Raw genomic sequence first — 10069 nt, forward strand, 5'->3', positions numbered from 1 at the left:
CATGGCATGAAGTTTTTCATTCAGAGCTATGGAGAAAAAACAAAACAAAACAAAACAAAACAAAACAAAAAAGAAAGAAAGAAAGAAAAAAAAAAACCCTAAGTTGTGATCTATTGCCTTAGGAATGGGAAGGAGAAAATGAGGTGGTGAGGGAAGGAACACAGTCAACTCAGTATCAAAACTTGAGAAAGCAAGTCACTTCTGCTCAGCTTTAAGTTTACAAATATACTTTAAAAAAGAGAAGGAAAAAGTACACTTAATGTTCAAATTTATATAGCTGTATTTCCAATAGGGTTTGTCCTTGAAATGGCTTTAGGCCACTGGCTGATCTGTCTGAGGTCCAGACTAGCTGGTTAGTTTTAAATGGCAATTCAGTGTTTCTATGTCTGTTCAGATTCCAAGGGAGCTTAGGTTCAGCTCAGTCTTTGGAATGTCTAGGTTATGGCCACCACTCCACAGTTAAGCTGACCAGCTTCTTAATGATCATTTGTATCATTCTAGCCTTTAAAAAATACTTTCCTCATAAATGTATGCAGTACTTCTAACATAGGGGTTTTGCTTTTTTCCCAGTGTAGAAATAATGGTAACAAAGACACCTGCATTGGAATCACAAATTATTCCTCAAAAAAACACATCAAATTACTAGAAATGTCATTGTGGCATTTGATTTGAATAGCAAACTTGGGAAGGGAAGATTAACTGAGGAACAAAAATATATGAAACATTCAAATGCAGGGCGAAGGGTCTATGCTATTAAAAATGCCCATGACATTAGACACTCCACTAACCTCCCATCTGTTGTTTAACCTAGAGATTCTATTAGCTAATTTATACAATAATTTGGCTAATAACCTTAGAAGTTATAATCTTGAAAGTGGCAAAAGCAAACCAAGAGAGCATCCCTTACTTATTGGTACTATGTTATCAAGTCATTTTTTCCTCGGTAGCCCTGGTTATTAAATCTCCAAATCCTAAATTATACTATCTCGTCCTGTGAAATTCTATATGTACATCACATTTGGCTGTATTTCACCAACAGGGATCTCCACATTTTATCTTTGAATATACAGCCTTTATTTTTAGTTTTAAATAACAATAATCATGTAAGTGCAACTGACTCAAAATTCCTCTCTACTGGAAGTAAAACCATAGATAACAAGTGAATAGTGGATTTAGCCTCAAAAGGATAATCACCATGTCAAAGACTACCCGTTCCTGGAATTTAAAATATTGATTTGTTGTGTACTCAGTTTTGCGGCATGTATATATATACACACATACACATACATGTGCTTATATATGTGTGAATGTATATTATACATACACATTTCTATTCGAACAGTAAGATCCCACGTTCCAAAGCTGTATCCCAATACGTGGAGAAGAGTACAATGTAAGCAGTGCAAAGCAACTTACTTCCTCCTAAAAATGTATTATCATTTCTACATTTTAAGAAAGCTGGTAAGTATTTCGTGTTCATGACAGTAGGTGAAAATGCTGCACCATTGCCTAGCAGCTTTATTAAAAAAACAATGAAAAATGTCAGGATTGACCATTACTCTTCTCCATCTATTGGGCAAAAACTAAGGGGAGAGGAAAATCACTAACCTTTCAAAACTGATGATCTTTACCAGATATCAGAACGAAACTGAATTTCATTACATTTTAGACTCAGAAGCTCTCAATAACAAGTTATCAAGATGTTTAAAAGCAAAAAGATTCACAATATGAAGTCTGAATAATGATGATATTGGAAAAACAAGTCAAGATTGTGGACAAAGCATCCAAAAATATTATTGAGGTTTTACCTTGGACACAACCATGGTCTGTTACAAAAGTAGATCATACATACAAAGGTATAAAGAACATTAAGTTTTTAGCTGAAGGCAGCAGTCCTTTAGAAGGACATCCCCGGCAATCCAATGAATAGTAGAATTTAAGTATATTAAGCTCATGACAATGTTGAAGAATGTGATATCTTACTCAGTAGAGTCTTCCTCGACTACAATTTCCTCGTGTTCCCCAACCTCGGCCACCTCTACTTCCCCTGAAGGCTCCTCTCTGCTCATAATTAAAGTTGCCCAAATTGCTGCTATATTTCCCACTGGGGGGGTTATAAATCTGCCTGGCATCCCTTTTTGGTCCTGCTGGAGATTTCTTGGGCGGTGAACCTGAGGTTGTATCTTTGTTGGCTCTCTTTTGCCCAATCTCAACCTTCTGTATAGGTTTCCAGGATAATGTTACTGTGCTCTTATATGAAGGAGGAATATGGAAGAGATCCTTGATTAAAACATTGATATTGTTCGTTATTTTCAATGCAACAACTTTAATCTTATTCTCTTCTGTTTTTAAGGCCTCGCCTGTTTTACCCTGGAGAGCCAAGCGAAGTTGTCTGATATAAACCTGCAGGCCCCGTGCAAAGTACTGCAGCCTGATTTTGAAATCTTTGAGCTTTTCTGCATTCAGTTTGGCTGTTAAGAAATCTGGAAGTTTTCGGCCCAACTGATGAAAACTGTACAACAAACATTCCACATAACTGAACTGCAGCTTGGGTTCTTCATTACCAGCATTCTCCCCATTTTCTGCTTCTTCTGGAGGGAGAGGCATGTATTCCAAAAACTTATCAAATAGTTTTCTTAAATTTGTTTCTAGCTTCTCCATATCACCACAAAATGAACTCATCTCCGCCAACAATTTTAATACCTCTAACTGTATATCCAGACCCTCCACAGGGGTAGTCAATGTACTGAGGTTAGGGAGAACTTGCTCACAGAAATAAGTCACGAATCTTGTGGAATGGACATTTTTAGAGAAGAGGGATACTGCCTGCCTCGTGCACTGTAAGAGCCTGTCCACACGGTCAGGATCCGAGGGGTTGAAGGTCTGTTCTAGGTCAGCCTGTTCAGCCACCAGCTCAACCAACTGCTGTCTTCCACTCACTGTCTGTAAGCTTTTTAACCCAGATAGTATCTTCATGAACAGAACAAATTCTTCACCAGTCACATCTTCCAAGACCTTTTTAGATTCGGTTAAGATAAGCTCCTCTACTTCCTTTGTTAAGACTTCATCTGGTAGTCTTGAGTTTTGTAGAAAGGAATTTAATTGCTCGTTCCCCAACAATGTCCTCTCCTTGAAGTATTTGGCTAAACAAGCCACCTAACGTTCCTTTTGCATCCATCTTAAATATACTTAACAGGGCATTGTTTACCAAGTTAAATTCTGCAGAGTCATCTGTCTGCAAAAGTTGGGTTAGTATATCTGCCACTCGGGGAAGATTTTCTCCTGTGGCAAATTGAGGCAGCTCTTTAATTGCTTGGCGTCGAATTGATACATCTTCATCCTCACAGAGGTCTAACTGTGCATTGATAGCAGAATCAGCCAATTCTGGAAAATGCTTAAAGAATTTAGGAATAACCTGAGCTGCTAATCGTTTTTCCTTTGTACCGCCTTTCACGCCATCCAATATCACTTGATAGGCATCTTTATGCTGGTCCACTTGCTCCGTGGCATCAGCTAGGATGCCATAGTGGCGGTAAAGCTCCTCCACCGGCGGCATGGTGAGCGACAGTCAGCCCAGGGCCCGCTCCTGCTGTCGAAGTCGCCGCCGGCGCCACCGCCGCCTTGGAACTTCTCCAAGCCCACGACCCGAACTATTACGCCTCCTGCTGCCACCAGTGCCGCCTATATATATATTTTCTTTACAGAAATTTCTATTCAGATTCTTTGCCCATTTTTAATAGACTGATTTGTCATCTTGTTATTAACTTGCTCTTCTTTTATCAGTGTCTTAAAAAAGAATGGTTGATTACTGATTTGAGACCCTTCTTGTATTTTTAATGTAGGTATTTACAACTATAAATATTCCTCTACATACTGCTTTACCTGCATCCCATAAGTTTTGGTAGATTATTCATTTTCATTCATCTCCAAGTATTTTCCAAAGCGATTCCTTCTTTGACTTATAGTTTCTCTAGGAGTGTGTTACTTAATTTTTACATGTTTTCAAATCCACCAAATTCCTACTATTGATTTCTAATTTTATTTTATTGCGATTAGAAAACATACCTCGTGTGATTTCAATCTTTTTAAAAGTATTGAGACTGGTTTTATGACCTAACATATAGCCTATTCTAAAGAATATCCAGGTGCACTTCAGAAGAATTGATATTCTAAGTTGGCAGGTGGAACAGTCTGTGGATACCTGCTAGGTTTAGTCATTTTATACTGTTGTTCCAGTCTTCGATTTCCCTTTTGTTCTTAGTCTGTGGTTTCTTCATTATGGAAAGCAGAGTATTAAAATCTCCTGCTATTATTATTGAATTGTCTATTTCTCCCTTGAGCCTGTCATTTTCTACTTCATGAATTTAGGGCTCTATTGTTGGTTTGCATATATAAATATAATTGTTCTTTTTTTAAAATATTTTTTTCATTGTCAACAGATTTTTTAATTTTTTTATTTATACATGGTGCTGAGTGTCAAACCCAGGGCCTCCTGCCCACCAGGCGAGTGCTCCACCAGTAAGCCACAACTCCAGTCCCATAATTGTTTATTATTATGAAAGGTTCCTTTTATATCTAGTCACATTTTGCGGGGGGGGGGGGGGGTAACTGGGGATTGAATTCAGAGGCACTGGACCACTGAACCACATTCCCAGTTCTATTTTGTATTTTATTTAGAGACAGGGTCTCACTGAGTTGCTTAGGACCTCATTAAGTTGCTGAGGCTGGCTTTGAACTCGAGATCCTCTTGCCTCAGCCTCCCAAGTCGCTAGGATTATAGGCATGAGCCAGGATTCTGGCCATTTTTTTGTTTTAAAGTCTATTTTGTCTGATATTAACAGGACCTCTCCCTCTTTCATATTTCTATTTGCATGGTAACTTTTTCTATTTATTTATTTTTCTACTTAGACTGGGAATTGAACCCAGAGGCACTCTACCACTGAGCTATATTCCCAAGCTCTTTTTATTTTTTATTCTGGGACAGAATTTACTAAGTTGCCCCAGCTGGTCTTGAACTTGCAATTCTCTTGCATCAGACACCTGAGTAGCTGGGATTACAGGCATGCACTACCTTGCCTGGCCCGTCCTTTCACATTCCTAGCCTTGGGCTTTGATATATGGACTGATCACAGAATGACGGTACTAGGGGTTACTTATTAGAGACATTCTGAGTATGACAATGACTAACCCACCACCAGTTAGCGTGACAATAAAAAATTGAAGAGTACCAAGCGAGAGTTTGCATGGGCCATGAGAAATTCAAGAGACAGTGGCCAATTCCTAGCCCAACCTCAGATTTTAAGATTTCAAGTCCCACCCCACCCAGATCTTTCAGTATACCCAAACCATTTTCTTTCCTGAAATTTTCAGAAATATCCCTTGTTGGGGCTGGGGAGATAGCTCAGTTGATAGAGTGCTTGCCTTGCAAGCATAAGGCCCTGGGTTCGATTCCCAGCACCGCAAAAAAAAAAAAAAAAAAAAAAAAAAGAAATATCCCTTGTTTTTTGGCAAAGAAAATACCCAACTACCTTAACAAACATAAATGTTTATTCCAGCAGTAACAGAATCCCAGAGGAGATGTGGAACTAACACAGTGGAGAGGAAGACAGAGATGATAGCCTCATCCCAAAGTGGTAAGTTAGAGTCTATAGATTGCTAAAACAGTTAATGAAGTCTTGGTTTTCAGATTCTACGTCAATAGAGGGTAAACATTTGGTGGACTTTTGGGGGCACATTAAAATCATTTGGAGGTTGGATGAGGCAGTACATACCTGTAATCCTAGCTACTTGGGAGCCTGAGGCAGAAGGACTGGAAGTTTGAGGCCAGTCTGAGGAACTTAGTGAGACACTGTATCAAAATTTAAAAATAAAAAGGGCTGGGATGGACTAGTGGTAGAATTTCTCTGGATTCAATCCCCACTATTGAGGGATGGGGGAGGGAGGGAATATGAATATGAAAGGAAGAAAAAGGAGAAGAGAAGGAAGAGGGGAAGAGGAGGGGGAGGGAAAGGAGGATTATTACCTGGAACTTTAAAAAGCATGTAGACCTGGGTTGCATCCTCTGATATTCTGATTTTATGGTTCTGGGTCAGAACCAAGGGATTAGGATTTTTCAAATCTTCCCAGTTTATCCAAAGGTATATCAAAGTTGACATCTACTGCTTGAGAGATATTCTAGAGAAACGGGAGTATGAAGACAGAGTTAAATGAACATTTTTCAAAAGATGTGGTGATTTACATCACGAAATAATGGCCAGGTAGAATAAGATAGCAATATCAATTCATTCTATCAGACCTGCCGTGGAAAACACATTTTACTATTAGCCAATGCTTGGAAACCACTGAAAATTAGGTTCCTAAAGTGAATGCTAATTACATTCTACTTCAGCGCCCATTTATTTTTATGCATCCTAATTAATATGCATAATATAGATTCTTACATTTTTTCAAATATTTTATGAAATCTTTCTGCTAAATATTTTATAATAAAATGATACTGTTAGTTGCCAACATACAGCATTTACTAAGTTCACCACTATGCTAGGCTTCTATGGTTAAAATTAATATCTCGATCATCAAAGACTAAAATCTTGGCAGTTGGAATAACAGTATCTTGAGGGGACAGGGTTCACCAGTCCCTTGGGGTTCTTCCAAATAATTTCTACTGCATTCATGACTGCCGACCAAATGTGATGAGTCACCTCATAATGAGGAACAGCTGGTCACAGGAGTTTGCAAATACCAAGAAACTAAGGCTGGTGTGCAAAATCCAAGCAGGAAAATGTGATATTATAGGCAAACAATTTTTAGGGAGTTGTTGAAGAAGTAACTATGTGGACTTGAATCCTGTGGCTTTGTGATCAAGGATGACATACTAAATCTCACTTCTCCCCCTTTCTTTCTGTGTCTGTCTCTCTCCATTTCATCCCCTTTTTTCCCTTCTCTTTCTCCAGATGTTAATTAATTATACTTCTTTGTCCAGCTGACACTATAGAATTTGATGGCTCTTAGCACATCATAGGTGAAAAAAAAAAAACCAAGACTGAAAGAAAAAGGAATAATTTATGTCATCAATATCGCTAGCTGCTGCTTCCCTGCCACTTGAATCTCTAATATTATGTCCTTGTTTAGGAAACAGAAAAATTTACCAATGCTGAAAGACAATTTTTTTTTTTGGAGGGGGTTATTGGGGGATTAAACCCTGCAGCACTTAACACTGAGCCACATCCCCAGCCCTTTTTTAAAAAAATATATTTTATTTAGAGACAGGGACTCTCTAAGTTGCTTTAGGGCCTCACTAAATTGCTGAGGCTGGCTTTGAACTTGCGATCCTACTGCCTCACCTCCCGAGCTGCTGGGATTACAGGCTTGCACCCTGCTGAAACACTAATTCTTTGAGCCCCTTGTCTGGGACAAAGGGGGAAGTTTGCCCAGCCAATATTGATCAATCAAAATGAAATTCCTGACAACAATGGAAAAGTGGGAACTAGATGGTGAGACGAGAGAGGAGGCAGGTGTTATAAAAACAACGTGGGTAGACCATGCAAGTTCCGCTGCTTTGCCAGACTGACATTCTGTCGTGAGCCACACTGATGGTTGTAATACTGAAAAGCATTTCTACCAGTAAATAAATTGCTGCCAAGTGTTTCCTAAGTGGCCCCATCTCTACCTACCTGCCTCCAGGCTACCAGACCTACCTCTTATTCAGCAACTAAAGAGTTAACACCCAGAACAGCTGTTGACCTCCAGGAATTTGACTTTGTGCTAAAATCAGTGTCTGTTCTAATTGGCTGGTGGCCATTGGGCAACCAGCTGCTAAATATTTTGAATATCACCCCTAGCTGTAGCCACAAAAAAGAAAAAGCCAAGTAGGTGTGGTAAATTGGTTGCAAGAAATGGCCTAACACTGAGTTGAGGTTTTGGCTTCTGCTTGAAGCATTGGCAGGAACTAAACAGATGGGCGGGCCTGGGTTCTGCTTGATTTGTGTAGCAAAATAATTCCTTAGTTCAATGAACAAAGATCTAACTCAAGCCAGCATACTACCTACTGTCGCAGTCTTTCTGGTCATAACCATTCCTGAGTCAATTTCTAGACCCAGGGCCCCTTAAAGAGGAAGATAGGAACCTTAGAGAAAGTTCACTTCAACATTATTCAGTTCAACCAAAGATTGACAAAACTTGAAAAAAAAAAAAAATAAGAGAGGATTATCTCCAGTTTAGTGGGAATCTGATATGCTGTCTTTGATTTATGAAAATATCTTCCTCTGATCCTCTTTACCTACTCCCTTAAAAAGCTACGTCAAAGTTTTGGTAAAAATTTCATCTCTCTATATAGTTTTGCTTCTTCCAAGTTACTTCTGTGTATTTGTTTTGATTATGCATTTCAAAGAAAAGGTTTTCCTAAGAAAGACTGATGATGCTCAGGTGGGCACTTAATTGAATGCAAAAAAGTTGATTGACAGCTCCATGTGCCTGGATGGAGTTTTTCTTTTTTTTTTTTTTCTGCAGTACTGGGGATTGAGCTCAGGGGTTCCCTACCACTAAGTCACATCCCAGATCTTTTCTTGTTTTTTTGTTTTTTTTTTTTTAATTTTTGAAACAGGATCTCCCTAAATTGCCCAGGCTGGACTTGAACTTGCCATCTCCCTGCATCAGTCTCCTGAGCAGCGAGGATTACAGGTAAGACCCACTGTACCTGGCTGGAGCTTTTCTTTTCTGGGGTTCTCTGTAGTAATTCAACTTAGTCCTTTCCATGGAGAAACTCCAAAGTCCGTGTCTTTAAATCTGTTCTCTTGGCCAGTAGTATTTCCCAGGGAAAACACTTGTAAAATCTTGCCTGGAGGATATAGGTCCATGTAGCTACCAGCATCTGGCAGCTGGGGGTGGAGGTAATCTTGGAGTCTCAATATTTGGTGCACTAGCTTTCTTTAAATCCCCATATTTTTAGTAAGGTGTTCACGTCCTCCACTGGGCTTGTGTCCCACAGTCCAGAAACCCTCTGTTTTGCCTTCTCCTGGAATAAACCTCTAATTCTGTTCAGAGAAGAGACAGGCAGTCAACCAGCGGGTGTTGAATAAGGAGGGAACCTAGTGGCCTGGTGTCTTTTTTAAAAACTGAGGTGAGATTCACCTAACACACAACTAACCATTTTAAACTGTACAATTCAGAGGCATTTACTTTATTCACCACCTCTATCTAGTTCTAAAACAGTTTCATCACCCTCAAAGGACTCTTCACAGACATTAAGCAATCACTACTCATTCTCTTCTCTCCCAGTCCCGAAAGCCACCAGTATGTTTTTATGTGAAGATAAAGTGCTCTCCACCTGGAAAATGAAGAAAATCAACTGAAAAAATAGCATTATAAACAATAAATAAGCTCAGCAGGAGGCTGGATACTCTCTTAAGAGCTTCTTGGGAACCCATCAGAAATCCAGTAGCAGGTCAACTCTATCAAGTCCCATCTGTCACAGAGCACAGGATGATTTATATACTATGGAAGGAACATTTATTCTATATTAGGGTTTCCTTTTCCTGTAAGACACACCTTGGACTATTTCGCCATCTCTGGAATGGTGACTTTGCAATAACACAGGATGGTCCAGACAAAATTTTCACTTCTCAGTGAAAGAAATAAGACAGTTGGCCAACCATGGAACCATGGACCATTATCACATTTCCTATCTACCAGAAGCAGCTGGCCTTATAGTACAATAAAAATGGTCTCCTGAAAACTGATCTAGCAGTATCCAGAAGACCCCACCTGCCAGGCTGATACACTGTCTTGCAGATAGAGATACATGATCCCAATTGCACCTGAAATGCAGTCAATTCCCCCTCAGCCAGGACAGAGGACCGGAAACCAAGGGTTGGGGAGGAGAGTGGCAGTTGTCATGATTAATATTCTCTTTTAAAATATTTACTTTGCATCTCCAAAGTCACTCAGGCTCTGTGGGCTTAATTGCTCAAGAGCAAGGTATTCCCACCAGGGCACCCAGCAAGGGTTTCACCTGGTTATTTGGGACACCTCCTGCCATTAAGTAATGGCAGTGTCCCCAAAACGGGCTGTG

General features: G+C 39.6%; 1 pseudogene across 1 annotated transcript; it reads right to left on the reverse strand.

Annotated features, from left to right (window-relative positions):
* Positions 1–851: 851 nt before the first annotated feature.
* On the reverse strand, positions 852–3556 carry LOC306649680 (apoptosis inhibitor 5-like; annotated as a pseudogene). Its single transcript has one exon. The product of its transcript is annotated as an apoptosis inhibitor 5-like (transcript).
* Positions 3557–10069: the final 6513 nt, after the last annotated feature.

This window comes from Sciurus vulgaris (genome assembly GCF_902686455.1).
Source record: "Sciurus vulgaris genome assembly, chromosome: 18".
Lineage (NCBI taxonomy): Eukaryota > Metazoa > Chordata > Mammalia > Rodentia > Sciuridae > Sciurus > Sciurus vulgaris.